General features: G+C 40.5%; 1 long non-coding RNA gene across 1 annotated transcript; it reads right to left on the reverse strand.

Annotated features, from left to right (window-relative positions):
• Positions 1–3,122: 3,122 nt before the first annotated feature.
• Positions 3,123–18,344, reverse strand: LOC140845907 (uncharacterized). Its single transcript, XR_012124819.1, has 3 exons — positions 18,250–18,344; positions 5,712–5,874; positions 3,123–3,211 (listed from the first exon to the last, which is right to left on the reverse strand). It is a non-coding gene; the product is annotated as an uncharacterized lncRNA (long non-coding RNA).
• Positions 18,345–18,868: the final 524 nt, after the last annotated feature.

Below are 18,868 nucleotides of genomic sequence, written 5' to 3' on the forward strand. Positions count from 1 at the left end.
CCTGGGATGTTTGGAAGCAAATGGAGCCTTCTTCGATGTAATGGAATGCAGTAGAAGATGGTAGCTTGTTGGGGAATGGAGTAAAATGTTGTGGTATGGAGTGGAATGGGGTGTAATGTAATGAAATAGATGGTTCCTGAAAGCTTTGGAAGTGAATGGAGCCTACTTTGATGGAATGGAATGCAAGAGAATGTGGTGGAATGCTGTGAATTGAAGTGGAGTATTGTGGAATGGAATGGAATGGTGTGTAATGTGACACAATAGAGGGTTCCTGATTGTTTTGGAAGCGAATGCAGCCTTCTCCGATGGAATGGAATGCAACAGAACATGTTGAAATGTTCCATAATATAGTGGAATGTTGTGCAATGGAGTAGAATGAGGTGTAATGTGATGCAATAGAGGGTTCCTCAGTGGTTTGGAAGTGAATGGAGCCTTCTTTGACGGAATGGAATGCAACAGAACGTGGCGAATTGTTGGTGAATGGAGTAGAATGTTGTGGAATGGAGTGTAATGTGGTGTAATGTGATGCAGTAGACGGTTTTGAGTGTTTTGGATGTGAATGGAGCTTACTTTGATGGAATGGAGGGCAACAGAACATGGTGGAATGTTGTGGAACAGAATGGAGTGTTGTGGAATACAGTGGAATGGAGTGTGGTGTGCACAATAGAAGGTTCCTACGCAGTTTGTTAGAGAATGGAGCCTTCTTTGATGGAATGGAATGCAATAGAACATGGTGGAATGCTGAGTATTGGAGTGGAATGTTGTGGAATGGAATGGAATGGGATGTAATGTGAAGAAATTGAGAGTTCCTGAGTGGTTTGGAAGCACATGGAGCATTCTTTGATGGAACGGAACAAATTGACTTTCTCCATCAACCACGTGGGTTATTACCATGTCCCAGAAAAGAAACACACAGTACCTTGGATTATGGTTCCATTCTCCCTAATGCTGCCAAGGTGCTCAGCTCTGACCTCACCAAAATCACTCCCTCGGCAGAGGCACCAGGCCCTAAAGTGGGAGCCTGCTGCCCTCACCAAGCACATTCCGTCTCTAGGAAACAGTCGCCACTACGACATCACTGAATCTGCAGACAAAACTGCTGCAGTTTCAAAGTACCCCACAAGAGGGCATGCAAGGCTCAGCCCTGGGACTGTATCATATTAGACAGTAAACATTAGGGGTTCAGGCATACAAAGAGCTATGCCATGGCATGCCCAATTGTGTGAGCCCACAGTGCAAGCTGCACCCAAACCTCCTGCAACCATCCAGCCTCTTTGTCTCTATTCCCCTGGGCCCTTGTCTGGAAAGGGATGAAATTGAAAGGATTAGCTCTCAGGGTTCTGATGTCGGCTGTGTTGATATTTTAGATTCATTCAGGGATTTAAGCTGGCATTTAAGTTTGAGGCTCATGCTTCAGGAGACCGGCCTGGGGTTGGTTTTGGTTGCAGTTGTTATTATATTTTGGGTTTCCGTTCAGGGCTTCATGGTGCCGAATCAAGTTTCAAACTAAGGATTTCTGGGTTAAGGTTACAGTGACAGGGTGCAGGCAATGGTTAAGGTTAATATTCAAGGTAGTTTTGATGGTTAGGTTGAGTGTAAGGACTAAGGTTTAGGTTATAAATGTAATGACTTTTTTTCGTATCATTAATCTACTATTACATGAAAGACATTATGTTTACTAGGCTCTCCCCTTCACCAAGTACCCCCCCACATACCCCTTCACAGTCACTGTCCATCAGCTTAGTAAGATGCTGTAAAATCACTACTTGTCTTCTCTGTGTTGCAAAGCCCTCCCTGTGCTCCCCCACACCATACAAAATACCGTGTGACCGAGGAATTCCACTTTTGGGTATTTACCCTGAGAATGCATCACTCCAGATTGAAAAAGACAGATGCACCTTTATGTTTATCGCTGCACCATTTACAATAGCCAGGATATGGAAACAACCTAAATGTCCATCAGTAGATGATTGGATAAAGAAGGTGTGATACATATACACAATGGAATATTACACAGCTTTAAGATAAAAACAGATCCTACCATTTACAATAACATGGATGGAGCTAGAGGGTATTATGCTCGGTGAAATAAGCCAGGTGGAGAAAGACAAGTACCTAATGATTTCACTCATATGTGGAGTATAAGTGTAATGATTTTGAGTGTGTGTGTGTGTTAGGGTTAATGTGACGTGGGTAAGAGTTCATGTCAGTGATAGGCATGAGAGGTAGGATTAGGGATAGAGTTAGGTACAGCTTTAGAATGAGGGGACCCCGTTTAAATGGTGAAGACTCTCTCCAAGGTAAATTATGAAAGATATTGTCAGTGAGATGAAATTACATTGTGGAGTTCCCTTCACCATATGAATCGAAACGAGTCTGTTGTGGGTCATGCGGAGGAAAATCTTGTGTGCTGGGTTATGGTTGCTTCCTTAATTAGTGTCTGATAAGGGTTAGATTTAATTTGGATGTGTGTTTTGGTCAGAGTTAGGAAAGTAGTTTAGGTTAAGAAAGTGTTAAGTCTTTCAGTTAATAGTGAAGGTCAACTTAAGGTGTGGTTAGGGTTCAGGGCAAGGCTTTGGGTCACATTAGGGTTAACTGTAGCATGAAATTCAGCTTTACTCAGAGTTAGCTCACGGGGTTAGGGTTCGTGGCAGGTTCAGATTAGCTCCATGTTATAAGTGAGGTGTGAGCCAGGCTTAGGGTGAGGGGAGAATGGTGTTGTTTAGCGTGAGGGTGAGGAGTAGTCTTCAGGACAACTGTTCCCATACCCGTCTTACCAAAGGTATTGCTGGGCTTTAGAGAGCTGTCATTTGGCGCTCTCCCTAAGTACCTGAATTTCTAGAAATGAGGCTACAGTGCAGCACAGGAGCAGGACCCACAAGGAAAATGGACGGGAATGACTTGAATTGGTTTCTCCATGGGTCATGTGGGTTATTACCATGTCCCAGAAGGGAAACACACCTAACCTTGGTCTGGGACTAATTGTCCCTAATGCTGCCAAAGTGGTCAGCTCCCACGTCACCTGAATGACACCCAGGGCTGAGGCACCAGGCCCTGAAGGGGGAACCTGCTCTCCTCCCAAGCAGATTCTGTCTCTAGGAAGCAGTACTCACAGTTCCCACTGTGGCCTCGTGGGTCTATGGAACACCAGTGCTCATGAAAGTGCTCCATCATCAAAGTGTCTTTCTTTGGATGTATCCACTGCAAATCCCTGTGGATGAGAGTGAGGTTACAGTTTAGGGCAGGGTTCAGGTTAGATTTAGGGTGAAGTGATGACCTTCATTGGCGTTCATATACTCGGGTAAGTTTAGGTTCAGGTTTTCAGTGAGCTGTGGGTGAGGCTGAGGGTGAGGAGTGAGGACTGCAGGGTACTGTGAGGGTTAGGGTGAGTTTTAGGCTGCAGGTTGAGCATTGTAATCCTGAGTATGATGAGCAGAATGCCCACCTCTAGCCTTTTGTAGGAAATTGTTTTAAACACGGCCTGTGAACATGTCCCAGAAAAGAAACTCACTCTCCAGGGCCAGGCAGGAGGCAAACGGCTTTCTCCATGAGTTGTATAAGTCACGGTGCCCCAAAGCACAGTAGGGGACTTTGATCTGTATTCCACTTTCTTGAATGCTGCCATGTCAACCACTACCCACCGCTCAAAGGTCCACATGCACAACTGAGGCCCCAGGCCCTATTCAGTGAAAGTGCTCTCCTAGCCATGCAGGCTGTTCCCAGGAAAGAAACTGGAATCCTTTTGGACTTCAGGTAGGAAGACATAATATTGCACCTGTGATGGAAAAACAGTATGGAAGTTCCACAAATTATTACCATATGATCCTGCAACCCCACTTCTTGATATATACCCCCAAAGGACTGAAAAGAGAATCTTGAAGAGATAGCCTTCTTGTTCACTGTAGCAGCATTCTCAGTAGCTAAGAGGTGAAGAAAACCTAAATATCCTTGCATGCATGAAAGGATAGACAAGATACAGTATAAACATACAATGGATATTAGTCTTAAAAGAAAGGAATATCCTCTCATATGCTACAGCATGGATGAACCTTGAAGACAGTATGCTCATAGAACAGACAATGCTTGATTCCACTTCTATTCATTATCTGAAATAGTCATATTCATAGAAACAGAAAGTAAAGTGGTAGTTTCCAGGAAGTGGAAGGAAGGGAGGACAAGAATTTATTTCTTAATAGGCACAGAGTTTCAGTTTTGCAAGATTAAACTGTTCTAGAGCTCTCTTGAGCAACAATATGCCTACAGTGAACAATATTGTATCATGCACTTGAAAATCTGGGAAGGCATATGTCATGCATAGTGACTGAGTGTTAGGTGCTTCCTGCCTGGCCCTGGAGAGCTAGTTTCCTTTCTGGGACATGCTCACAGGCTGTAGTCTTACAATTAAAAAATCCTTTTGAATTTCACTCAACTAATTCTGTTCTCTCCCACAACCTAAGCTCAACTCACTTAATTGACCAAATTCCTAATACTAATTAATGTTATAGAATCTTATGAAGGAGACCTAACGGGTCACTTACTCCAAACACTCATTTCTCACATGAATAAACTTAGCCTGGTGTGTTTAATAAAGCTGCAGATTAGCAGAATCTGAGCAAAAACATCAAGTCCTCTGATTCTCAGTCGATACACTATAACATTACTTACAAAAGACTGTCTCTTCACACCAATTTTTAAATATGAACATGCTGTATTGTGTCATTCAAAAGTTGGAATTTGCCTAATTACCTTTCTTGTTTTGTAGAGCATGGTCTTTTCAAGGAAAAACCTCTCTCCAGGAAAAATGTTTCCATTTAAGTATTCTCATGGAAACAACTCTTCTTTTTGGCATTAAATTACTATTTTTCCATGAAGACATACCATTTTCAGTTATTCTACTCACACAAACTACACTTAGGATGCAGCACATTAATTTTAAAGAAGGCAACACTCCTTCTTAATTTCTCATTGGATAAATATTCAAAACGTTTTTGATAATATGGCAAGACAGAACACATTCTAATTTAACTATGTTTATTTTTGGATAGCTGTGTCATCCATATATATTATCAGTAGCTGTCATTCTATGGTTCTATATTTATTAGTGCTGAAAATGATTATTTTTAACCACTACACAACAGCCTGTCAAACTGATACATCATCATATTCTTAACCATGCAACTTAAGACAGGTTATTTTGTTTCCAAACTTCACTGAGAGTGGTGAATTCCACACAGCTTTTTAATTCTATTTAGTAATTTCCTAAAGATAAATTCTCAGGATCATTATTTAATTCAAGGCCTTTATTGGTTTTCTCCTTCCAAAGTAACCTACATATTTAAAAATAAGACATTAAGATAACCATCGCATAATTAAACTCACTCATCAACCCACAGTGCAAGTATGTATGCAATGTTGGTATATGAAGACATGTCTGTTAAGCCTACAGAGTAAATGTTACCAACTAAGTCTGTATAAATGCAAGGATATACACTGACAAAGTTCAGGAGATGATCTAAGGTAAGATAAAGATTATTGTCCAAACATGTAAGGTTTGTCACGTATTGTTTTTACAATAAAAACCAAATTTAAAAAATACTGTCACAATGAATGAACTAACTACTTTCCACATGTTGAAAAAATTCCACCATGGTAATGTGACTGCTAGCTAGCAACCTAAATAATAATATAAGTATACTTAAGGATCTCCTCACCTGGATATTTCTAATCATTTTGAACCAGGTTCCTGGATCCTGGAGAAGATGGTGTTGGAAAGAGAAGAGCTGTATTCCATTTATTTCTACGTTTGAGGTTAAGGAACTCTGATGAAAAGTAATTCTGATCCCTGAAACTACTAAAATGCAGATGACATTTTTCCTAGGATAAACAATAGAAAGAAAACGTTTTAAACCAATGAACAGTTAAAAGAAAAAAAATTGGCACTGAAAGGAAAATAAAATACCAAGTTATCTGTGTAACTTTGTGGAATTCTGAGTTTCAAAGATACATCAGAGCTTCCTTGACCATTATGACTGTGCTTTTCTGCATCCACAAATGTCACTGTGAGTGAACATCCAAAAGTTCTATTAATTTAATCATTTCCCATTATGTTAGCCAATGATGGTGAACTAAAAATATCTCCTCCTTCAAAAAGTTCATGACATGTTAGGAAAAGACCCAGGTACAATAAAAGCAGGGGTGATAAAATTTAAATGTGAAATGTATATTGTAAGTATTAAATGAGAAGATGATATATCTGGTGAGCTCAGTAAACTTCAGAAGAATTCATTGTATCACAATATTCAAAATAATGTTCATTGCTTTTGCTATGCCACTGCTGTGCCAGGCCTTGAGGACACAATCATGCAATACCAGTCCTCAGCACGGAAAGAAGACCAAAGATAACAAAGCGAGAAAGTTATGGTAGACCTGAGTGGCTTAACAAGACAAAAGACTGCATTTGCCACAGGTCTGTAGATGCAGAAGAGAGAAATCAGTAAGAGGAGAAGCAGCAGCTAAGTTCAAAAGTCAATGAAACATTCACATCATGTGGTTTTTTACAAAACAAACGTTTAAGTAGCTACAGTATGATAAAATATTAATATGCAATCTTTGAACTCCAGGAAATCACGAGGCATTAAGAGAATATAGATGAGAGAAGGGGATCCTTTGCATAAGGTAGACACAGCAATAGTTATATAGAATTAATAGGAAATAACCAAGGAGAAGTGTGACAGGGAGAGCATCAGAAGGAGAGAAGATAATGTGATCAAAGACAGAGAAGCAAGAGATAACACAGTACATGCAAAGAAATACTACTGGTTCAAAAATGCTAGTACATAAAGTTCAAAGAAAGAGAGGCAAAGTAAGGCAGAGGGTTATGCAGAAGACAGTCATTGATGGCCTTGTGTCTCATGCAAAGGGCCTTCCATAGTTGTTGGAAAATCCCTGAAGTCTTTTATGTAGCACAGCAACATCTCTTCTGTGTTCTTAAAGTATCACTGTAACATCTATTTGTATAGGTACCACTTGCCCAGGACAAGCTCCAAAATAAAGGAGCTTCTATCCTTGTGGTGCTAGGGGATTGGGGTCTGGCTCTGTTACACATGGAAATTTTTTGGTTCCCCAAGTGTGGAAGCTCTCTCTAACAGAGAATCATGATCTGAGAGAGAGAGAGACCCTCATCTGGTGGTCGTTGCTGAGGGCTTCATTGTATAGTCATGATTGACTGTATCATTTTGCTATTTGCTGATTCAGCCTCCATCTCTTGCCATTTGGGTGGGGTCCAAATGTCTCTCATTAACAGGACTAGACAGGCACTTCAATTTTAAGGCTCTGCAGTGTTTTCAGGAAGTGTGTAACAGTTAGAAATATACCTTAGAATTATATATTTGGGTTATTGAATGACCAAGTAAGTATTTTGGAGAATTCATTTTATTGCAATATTCAAATTAAATTTCATTACTGTGCTATGCCACTGCTATGCCATGCCTCGGGGATACAATCATGCAAAACCAGTCTTCAGCATGGAAAGAAGACCAAAGTTAACAAAGTAAGAAAACAGATATACAGACAGACTCCAGTTGTAACCAGTCACATCACATCACTAAAAAGGGCACTTAGACAGCAATTCATGATGGGCAGGAGGAACAGGCTACAGGAGGCCATTTCCAAGATGTCACACATAAGCTGAGACTGGACAGGGAATTTCAACAGTACAATAAAAGAGTCAGTCATCATAATCAGGTGGGATTTACTTTGAGGATAGGAGGATAGTTCAATCTCCACAATTAATCAATTAGACATATCACATCAACAAAATGAAGAAGGAAAATCATATGATAATCTCAACAGATGCAGAAAAATTATTTGACAAATTTCAACATCAATTTATGATAAAAATTCAAAACAAAGAGGGTATTAAGGGAACATACCTAAACATATAAACAGGCATATATGACAAAGCGACAGCTATCATACTCAGCAGTGCAAGTTGAAAATTTTCCTCTGAGAACAGAAACAAGTTAAGGATACCCTCTCTTGCCACATTTGCTCAACATTATACTGAAAGCCCTAGACATTGCAATTAGGCAAGAAAAACACAAGATACCCAAACGGGAAAGGAAGTAGTATAACTGTCACTATCTGCAGATGGCTTGATGCTACATATAGAAAACTCTAAAGCATTCACCTAAAAAACTATTAGAAGTAATGCATTAACTCAATAAAGGTGCAGGATACAAAATCACTATTCAAAAGTCTACTGTGTTCCTATACACTAATAATGAATTACAAGAAAAAGAAATTACAGTCATTCCTACTTACAAATGCACCAAAAGAATAAAATACCTGGGAATCAAGTTAACCACAGAAGTAAAAGAACTACATACTCAAAATCATAAAGTATTGATGAAAGAAAGAAATTGAGAACTACACAAGTGAAAAGATAAACCACACTCACGGATTGGAAGAACTAACATTGTTACAATGTCCACAATACACAAAGCAATCTACAGATTCAGTATAATCTCTGTCAAAGTTCTCATAGCATAAGAAGATATTTCAATGTTATGAGCTACATTACTTATGCTATATTTCCATCCCTGTGACTAAATTATTTTATAACTTGAAGACTGTACCAACTTATCCAATTCACTGATAAAATGAATATAAAAAGAATAAAGGCTGGAATTCTGAAAAATATTACCAATTGCATTTAACACACATAGGAAAAATAATCCCCAAACAGCCTAAGCAATATTGGCAAACAGCAAAGGTGGAAGTATTATGCTCCCCCATCTATAATTATACTACAAAGCTATGGTAATCAAAAGACTATGGTATTGGCACAAAAACAGTTCCTTGCATCAGTGGAACAAAATGAAGAGCCCAGTGTTGAACACACACTTATATGGTCAGTTAGTCTATGACAGAGGAGGTAAGGATGTATAATGGGAAAAAGTCTCTTTAGTAAGTGGTGTGGGTTACACTGGACAGTTACATCAAAAGGAGGACCACTTTCCTAAAATCCATACATAAATAAACTCAAAATGATTTAAAGACTTACATGTAAGACCTGAAACCATTAAATTCCTAGAAGAACATATGGGCAGCAAGCTCTTTGACTCTGGGCTTAGAGTATTTTTTGATCTCCTGCCTCAGTCGAGGACAACAAAAGCTAAAATAAGCAAATGGGACTATATCAAACTAAACACCCTTTATGGCAAAGGACTATCAGCCATAGAGAATAACATACTGAATAGTGGAAGATGTACGCATACAACACACTCAATTTGGGGATAATATACAAATGTACAAAGTACTCATACAACTCACTATCAAAAAGACAATCCAATTATAAAAATGGGCAGAGGACCTGCACAGCCATTTTTCCAAGGAAGACATGTAGATTGCCAACTTACACAGAAAAAGAGTCTCAGTATCAGTTACCATCAAGGAAATGCAAATCAAAACTACAATAAGAACTCAATTTAAATCTGTTAGAATGGCAAGTTCGAACTGAAGATGAAAATAACTTGGTGATGATGTGGAGAGAAGGGAAATGTTTTACACTACTGGTGGGAATGGAAATTGGTGTATCCAAAATGGAAAACAGTACGGAGCTCCTCAAACAATAAAAAATAAAACTCCATTGAGTCCAGCAATTCTGCTTTATGTATTTACCACAATAAAAGTGGAAATACTAATTTGAAAATGTATATGCATATCATTGTTCACTGCAGCATTATTTTAAAAAGCCGAGATATGAAAACAGCCTAAATGTCCACAAATACATGAATGGATAAACATGTGAAACACACACACACTCACACAATCACAAACACACCACACATACACACAGTGCACATACAATGGCATAGTACTCAGTCTTAAGAAAGAAAGAATATCCTGCCTTTTGGGACAACATCAACAATATAAGCCACTTGCCCTTGATAAGAAGTCGTGTAAATGGTACTTGCCCTCTGTGGCCTTCTTTCCCCATAAAACACAACTCTAAGTAATCACAAGAGAAACATCATGTTAAATGCAATTGTAAAAAAATTCTACAATATTAATAGAAAAGAATATATAAAATAGGAAATATCATCCAAAACAAAGAATGTCTCAGAAATGCTAACAAAGAGTGTCCGAAGGAGATGAGATCACTGAATTCAAATGATATATCCTGCACTTTATATTTGAGGAGAAAGTGTCCAACTATGAATACCTGAGGAAAATAATGGGTGGTGGATGGTTGCAGTGCAGCATCACTGTTTGAATAATTGTAACAATGAACTATAATGATGGTAGTAAGAGGGGGAGTGATCTGAGCAAATCGTGAAACCCTGCACTATCTCTGCAAATTTCCTATAAATCTGAAACTACCTCAAAATTAAAATGTATTAAAAACACTTTTCATAACAATATATATTATCTTTAAACTATCTACTAGAAATTACTATTAATATTGATTGTCAACTAGTTCCACTGTTTTGTTTTTTAAGGATACTATTTATGTCACAGAGAAATCATTAACTCAGGAAGATACATAATTTCCAAACTATGTTATAATTTTCCTGTTCAATGGAGGATACATGTGCATATTTACTTATTATATATAATTTTATTTGGCAGGGTCTTTTTAAGTCATTGTTTCACTGGGTATGGCTGTGTCCTAGCGTCCCTCTAAAAAAATGTCATCATAAATATGTGTAGAGATTAAGATGTTATGTGCCTATTTCACTCCATGGCTGAACACATTCGAAAGACTGCTTATAAGAACAGAGAATAAAATGTTCCAGTAGGACTGGCTCGTGAATCGCATGAATTTCTATATTTCGATGAATGAAATCAAGTGTCTGTAACTCATGTACTCAGATTACAATAATGAGAACAGAATGTGTGACCATGAAGAGATTCAGTGTTTCATTTTGATATTTTCTGATCAGAAAAAGTCTAAAACATATTCAATCAATTCATAGATGAAAGTGAGGAGACAGTGAAAAAACTCAAAGAATCAAAAGTGACAGACATTACTGCAAGTGATGGTGGGTGTTGTTACACTGTGTGCCAGATGCATGATTCTTAAGAGATCACACAGAGTGATTCAAAGTTAGAACACTGGTATGCTTTACAATTTGATAAAACTTGTATGTTGATGTAATTCCTTATAGCTAGTGATGTGTGTAAAGGTAAAAAGTGATCTGTTGCTTTGTGCTTACAATTCAAAAAGAATATTTAACGTGCCTAAGAAACTGGGTTATATCTGAAATGCAATTGAGAATATAAAAAGCTGATATTTTTCCTACACTTTTGATTGCACAAGGGAAGTAACCCAGCATGAATACATCACAGGACAAGCTATGTTCAAAGTAAGAACCCTGCCATCACCAAACAAGTTGTACTGATTGCGTGAAAGGAGATAAAAAATGGATAGAATGTACCTGCAGTAATTATTAGAAAATTGGAAAAGGATAATACTGACAGAAAAACACTCATGGTCACAGTTTTTCTACACAAGCAACTACAGGGGTTGTACCAAGAGACAGAGGGCATTATTCCTCCCCTGTGTACGTCATCACGCCCAATCTGTACCTTGTATGGCATATCATCTTAAGACATGGACTAGGATAAGCTTAAAAATAATACACAATGGATAAAAACGTGTTGTGAATTGAATCACCAGATGGGATATTCTCAGATCTGTTCTAGAACAGACTTTTAAGTATAGATACAAATACCCAATGGTGATCAAAATCAAATGCATCAGCCCCATGCAAAATAATTAAATTGAGCAAACCTAACTAGAAGTGTGCATATACAAATAAGCATCTATGAATCAAGAGCATACATTTTTTGCATTCAAATATTCATATGTTTGAATTTTATGGGATAGAAAGTCAGACTAGAAAATGCACCATCCTGAAATCAGAAGCATCTGTGGCACACAGACGGCACCTTTTAAGGCATTTATCATGATGGGATGACACTGTGAACCAAGGGAAGAGTGTTAAGGATGTTCTCCAAGGAAACATCCCCACTTTACGTGAAGATGCCTGCTTGTAGGCGGCCTCTCCCTTTGCTGACAAAGAGAGGAGGTGATTTTGCATGTGTTCAAGGAACGCTAAACTTTTAACAGGAGATAGGATTATACTTTGATTTACAAAAACAAAAGTACAAAAAAACAAAAATAACAAATGAAAAATCTCCCAAAATATATCAAACCTTAGTGGAAAGAGGATCATAATAAAAAATAAGGGGATAACATATATTAATTCCATGTCTTGAATGGAGACATAAAATTCAACTAAATGACACCAAATTTTGCATTTTTAATAGGATAAAACGTGCAATGAAAGCCTCTCATTGACAAAAAGCAGTCATGGATTTGGTTATTTATTCTGAATGTTTCAGTTTTCAGATGTTCCATTTTTGGGGTTTTCAGCAGCATGCGATGGTTGGTGTTATAAGAATCACCATTGACTTTTGATCTCCTAAGCATGATTAAGGATATTTTCTTAGTACACTATTATAAAAATTTGGTAGAGTCCTGGGCTCATTATTTTTTTAACCGTACTAACCCCATTGGAGTTCTGCAATAATGTTCTATGAGATAACACTTTCCAGTATTTCATTGTCACCACATTATTAGAAAGAACAGAAGCATATTTTAATGACATAATACATCATTTATCTTCTTTGAAAGCCAGGAAAGTAAAATTATAATAAGTTCTTGATTTCAGAAATTTAGAATATTGAAGCTTCAAATGATGTTTTACTACAACATCTCTTTGTCCATATTTTTTCAAATTGTAGGAAATATAAACTATCAACAATGAATGAAGCCACGTGCAGAATACTAAAACCTTCCTTTTCTCTGTGGGATTCTGTATGTCCAAGGCAGGGACGTCCCCTCCCTCCACCTTAAACTGCAATTTCCCTGCATCTTGTACGTCTGTTACACTACTATCCTGTGTTTCCCTCTCTCTGAAACTGGGCAGGGATTTCTCCCAAAAACCCTTGAGTCCCTAACAAACATGAGACCATCCAGTCGGTCAGACGCACAGAGCCCCTTCACTGTGGTGCCTGCAGAACAAAATAAAGAACAACTTTTCGCCTGCTGTGTGAAAGTCTCATTACCTGACAAAGCAAGAGTCCGCCAGGGGGGCTGGTGCAGAAGAGGAAGGCTCTGGTCTGCCATTGATGGTAAACAGCCTGGAGAAGCAGCAGCCCAGCCGCCTCCTCCTCTGCACTTGCAGCAGCAAAGGGGGGTCTTCCTCGGGGACCGTGCTGCACGCGGTCCTGTCCCAGAGCCAAGACCCTGCAGGCGCATCCTCACTGGGTCCTTCTGGAATGCAGAGAAAGCCCTGAACCAAGGCACATGCCCTCTACCTGACTCACAGAGACTGGGTTCTCACACCACCTCCTGGCCACGGGGGAACCCGCAGGGCCCCGGAGATCACTCTGGCGTCCGTGGTCACCGCTAATGGCAGCCAGGGTCAGCACAGGATTATGACGAAAATAAGCATATCCACCTCTCCTCAAACATCCTTCCTGCAAATAGAAAAACTTGCAAACGGTGGCAGCAGCAAGTGGCAGGCGGCAGGTGGCAAATGGCAGGCGGGGAGCCAAGCGACAGGTGGCATGTGGCAGCACCAGTCGGCAGGAGCCAAGCCGCAGGTGGCAGCGTCACGTAACAGGGGTCAGGCGGCAGGTGTTTATGGAAGGCAGTAAGAGACACGTGACAGGCGGCAGGTGGCAGAGGCTGGCAACAGGGACCAGGCATCAGGAGGCAGGTGGCAGCAGCAGGCGGTGGGGGCCAAGTGGCAGGTGGCAGTGCCAGGTGGTGCAAGGCAAGCGGCAGGTGTCAGGGGCCAAGCAGCTGGTGGCAGTGCCCTGTCAACCGGCAGGTGGTGGGGGTCAAACAGTAGGCGGTAGTGGCAGGTGAGCATGTTGTGTGTTGTGTTGCATTATTGGTGCTGTGTTGTTATGTGTGTTGCTGTACTATTTGTGTTGTGTTGGTGTGCCTTGTGTGTGTTCTCGGTGTTGTATGTGGTTGTGTGATTTGTGTGCGGTTATTTATATTGTGTGTTTTTTGAGGATTGTGTTGTGTGGCTATGCATGTTGTGTGAGGTGAGTGTTTTGGGTTCTATAAGAGTTGTGTGAGTGTGCTGTGTTGCAAGTTGTGTGTGTTGTGTGTAGAGAGTATTGTGTGTTGTATATTTTCTGTGTGTTGTGTTATGTGTGTGTATGGTTGTGTGTTTTGTGTGTTGAGGGTGTGTTTGTGTTTGTGTTAGGGTTAAAGAGCCATGTGGGTGAGGGTTTGGGTCTGCCATAGGGGTAACAGTAAGGATTATGGATAGAGTTAGGCACAGTTTTATAATGAGGGGACCAATTTTAATCGGGAAGACTCTCTTCTAGGTAACCTATGCATGACATAGCCAGGGAGACAAAATTACAATGTGAAATTCTCTGAGCCTTAGGAAACTAAACGGGTTGCCTGTGGGTCACAATTACGGATATCCTGTGTGCTGTGTTATGGTTATATCCTGAATTAGTGTTGATAAGACATTAAATTTAAGGAGGACTTCTGTTTTGTTTAGAGCTAGAGTAGTGGTTTATATGAGGGTTAATGGGTTGAGTATTTCCTTTAGTTCATATTGAAGATCAAATGAGGATGAAGTTTGCGGTATGGAGAGTCTTTGCATGATATGTAGCATCAATTTATAGCTTTGCTAGGAGTTAGCATTAGGGGACATGATTAGTGACAGGGTCCCGTTTAGACCTATGTCATCAATTCGGTGTGGGTGTTGTATATAATGTCTGGGGTGAACAGTGATGTTTAGAGTGATGATGAGAAGTAGTCTTCAGGTCAAGCATTCCCATACCCATATTCATAAGTGTAGTGCTAGGTTCAGAGAGCTGCCATTTGGAATTCTTCCAAGAGCCCCTCTTTTTGGAGGAATGTAGCTGCAGTACAGCACTGGATCAGCACACGCATTCAACAGGGTTGGGAAGAACCTGAAAGGCTTTCTCCATCAGTCACATGGGTTATTACCATGTTGCACACAAGAAACACGCATGGGTTATTACCATGTTGCACACAAGAAACACAAAATTCAACATCATTCATGATAAAAACTGTCAACAACATGGGTATAGAGGGCAGTACATCAACATAATATAGACCATATATGACAAGCCCACAACCCACAACATCCTTAAGAGCGAGAAACTGAAAGCTTTTCCTCTAAGATCGGGAACAAGACAGGGATGCCCACTCGCCCCACTGTTATTCAACATAGTACTGGAGGTCCTAGCTACGGCAATCACACAACACAAAGAAGTAAAAGGCATCCAGATTGGTAAGGGACAAAACAAACAGTCACCATTTCTAGGTGACATGACATTATACATAAGAAAACCCTAAAGAAATTTTTCCAAAACTACTAGAACTAATACCTGAACTCAGCAAACTTGAATGCTACAAAATTAATACACAGAAGGCTGTTGCATTCCTATACACTAATGGTGAACTAGCAGAAATAGAAATCAGGAAAGCAATTCCATTCACGATTGCACCAAAAAGAATAAAATACCTAGGGATAAACCTAACCCAGGAAATGAAAGACCTATACCCTGTCTACTACAAGCAACAACAAATGCAGGCAAGGATGTAGAGAAAGGCGAACCCTCCTTCACTGCTGGTGGGAATGTAAATTAGTTCAACCATTGCAGAAAGAAGTATGGAGGTGCCTCAAAAACTCAAAATAGAAATAACATTTGACCCTGGAATTTCTCTCTGGAATTTACCCTAAGAACGCAGCAGCCCAGTTTGAAAAAGACATATGCACCCTTATGTTTATCATAGCACTATGTACAATAGCCAAGAAATGAGGGCAACCTAAGTGTCCATAAGTAGATGAATAGATAAAGAAGAGGTAGCACATATATATAGTGGAATGTTTTTCAGTCATAAGAAGAAAACAACTCCAACCATTTGCAGCAACATGGATAGAGCCAGGAGATATTATGCTCAGGGAAAGGATCAGGATGGAGAAAGACACGAATCAAATGATTTCACTCATCTGTGGAGTTTAGGAACACAGAAAAACTGAAGGAACAAAACAGTAGCAGACTCGCCAAGCCCAGGAATGGACTAACAGTTACCAAAGGGAAAGAGCCTGTGGAGGATGGGTGGGAAGGGAGGGATAAGGGGAAAAGTTGGGCATTACGATTAGCACACATAATTTATGGGGTGGCATGGGGAAGGAAGTATAACACAGAGAAGACTAGCAGTGATTCTACAGCATATTGCTACGCTGACGGACATTCACTCTAATGGGTTATGTGGTGGGAACTTGATAATGGGGAATGTCTAAGTAACCATAATGTTGCTCCTGTAACTGTATATTACTGACACCAAAAAAAATAATAATAAAGAAACACACAGTACCTTGGATATAATGAGCTTTCTCCCTAATGCTGCCCATGTGGTCAGCATCCACCTCACTTAAATCACACCCATGTCTGAGGCACCAGGCTCTGAAGTAGGAACCTGTTTCTCTCACCAAGCACATTCTGTCTCTAGGAAATGGTCGGCACTGTGACGTCATGGATTCTGGAGGCAACACTGCTGCTCTTGCGATGTCCACCCCTAGAGGGCACGTGGTGACCAGCCCAGGGAAGCTGCGTCATCTTAGACAACAGACTAATATTAGTTGTTCTGGCATATATATATATACACATATCGAGAGGTGTACCCTGACACATCCAAACATGTGAACCCAAGGCACAAGCTCCACCCAACCTCATAGGCCTCTAGTTCTCTGGGTCCTGGTCCGGGGATCAGGATGAAATTTAAAGGGTTACCTCACTCTCAGGGTTCTGAGGTGTGCTGGGTTAATGTTTCGGGATTCCCTCAGGGATGTATATTGTTGTATATGTGTGAGGCTCACGATTAGGGGGTCTGACCTGGGGTGGGGTTCGTTTCAGAAGTTATTTGGTTTTGGGTTTCCCTCCAGGGTTTTATGGTTCATAATCAGGTTTCAGGCTCAGGGTTTCTGGGCTAGGGTTATGGTGACATGGTGTAAGCAAGTGATTAAGGTTAATATTCAAGGTAGTTTTGATAGGCTGTGGATTAGGCCTAAGATTTAGTGTTTGAAGTGTGTGTGTGTTTGTGTTAGGTTTAAAGTTACATGTGGGTTGAGGTTTGGTGTCTGTGACAGGGGTTCAAGGTGGGATTAGGGACTGAGTTACGCACAATTTTAGAATGAGGGGCAACAATTCTAATATGGAAGTTTATTTCAAGGAAAATTATGCATGATAGTGCCAGTGAGATGAAATTACAAGGTGGAATTCTCTGAGCCAAAGGAGACAAAATGGGTCACCTGTGGGTTACAGTTAGTGTGATTGTGTGTGCAGGGTTTGGTACATCTTGAATTACTGTTTGATAAGTAGTTAGATTTAGTGTGCACTTCTGTTTTGGTTACAGCTGGGATAGTGGTTCATGTGAGGGATGATGTGTTGAGTGTTTCTTCCAGTTAACAGTGAAGATATGAAATGAGGGTGAGATTAGTGGTTAGGGCATGTCTCAGCATTAGGAGCAGCATCAACTTAAGGCATTGCTTGGGGTTAGCTTAAGGGGACAGTGTGATTGTCAGGGTTCCAGTTAGGTATTTGTCCTCAATGAGGGGTGGATGAGTCCTCTAAGGTGAAGGGAGAACTGACATATTTCGGGTGACCAGGTCAAACTTTCCCATTCCCATATTCCCAAGGGTAGTGCTGGGCTCAGAGATCTGCCATTTGGCATTCTTACCAGAGCCCCTGTATTCTAGGAATTTAGTTACAGTACAGCAGAGGAGCAGGACCCAGAGTCAACGGGGTGGGAAGGACCAGAATGGCTTTCTCCATCAGCCAAGTAGGGTTATCACCATGTCCCAGGAAAGAAACACACAGTACCTTGGATCTGGGTTCCATTGGCCCTAATGCTGCCAAGGTGGTCACCTCCCCCCTCACTGAAATCACACTCACGTCTGAGGCAATAGTCCCTGAAGTGGGAGGCTGCTCCGCTCACCAAGGATCACCAAACACATTTTGTCTCTAGGAAACCGCCGGTACTGTGACGTCATGAAATCTGGAGGCAAGACTCCTACTCTTGCAAAGTCCACCACTCGAGGGCACGCACTGCCTAGCCCTGGGAAGCTGCATCTTCTTAGACAATAAACAAACATTAGGTGTTCAGGCACTTACGTGTCAAATGGAGAGGTCTACCATGGCAAGTGCAAACGTGTGAGTCCATGGCACAACCTCAACCGAGCCTCACAGGCCTCCAGTTCCCAGGGTCCTGGTCCAGGGATCAGAATAAAATTCAACAGGTTAGCTTGCTCTCAGCGTTCTGATGGGTTCTGGGTTGTTTTTGGATTTCCTCAGAGATTTATGTTGTGGTTTATGTGTGAGGTTCATGATTAAGGGGTCTGACCTGGGGCTGAGTTCAGTTGCAGAAGTTAGTATGTTTAGGGTTTCCCTCCAGGGCTTCGTGGTGCATAAGCAGGTTTCAGGGTGAGGGTTTCTGGGCTATGTTACACTGACAGGGTGAAAGCAAGGTGTTAGGGTTAATATTCAAGGCAGTTTTGATAGGCTGAGAATTTGGCATAATGTTTAGGGTATAAGAGTTAGGGATTTCTTTTGTGTTTGTGTGTGTGTGTTAGATTTAAAGTTAAATGTGTGGGGAGGGTTGGTGTCTGCAATAGAGGTAAAAGTTAGGAATAGGTTCTGAGTTAGGTGCAGATTTAGAATGAGTGGAACTAATTTTAATGGGGAAGATTCTCTCCAAGGTAACTTATACATGATAATGCCAGTGAGATGAAAT

This window comes from Manis javanica, chromosome 14 (assembly GCF_040802235.1).
Source record: "Manis javanica isolate MJ-LG chromosome 14, MJ_LKY, whole genome shotgun sequence".
Classification (NCBI taxonomy): Eukaryota; Metazoa; Chordata; class Mammalia; order Pholidota; family Manidae; genus Manis; species Manis javanica.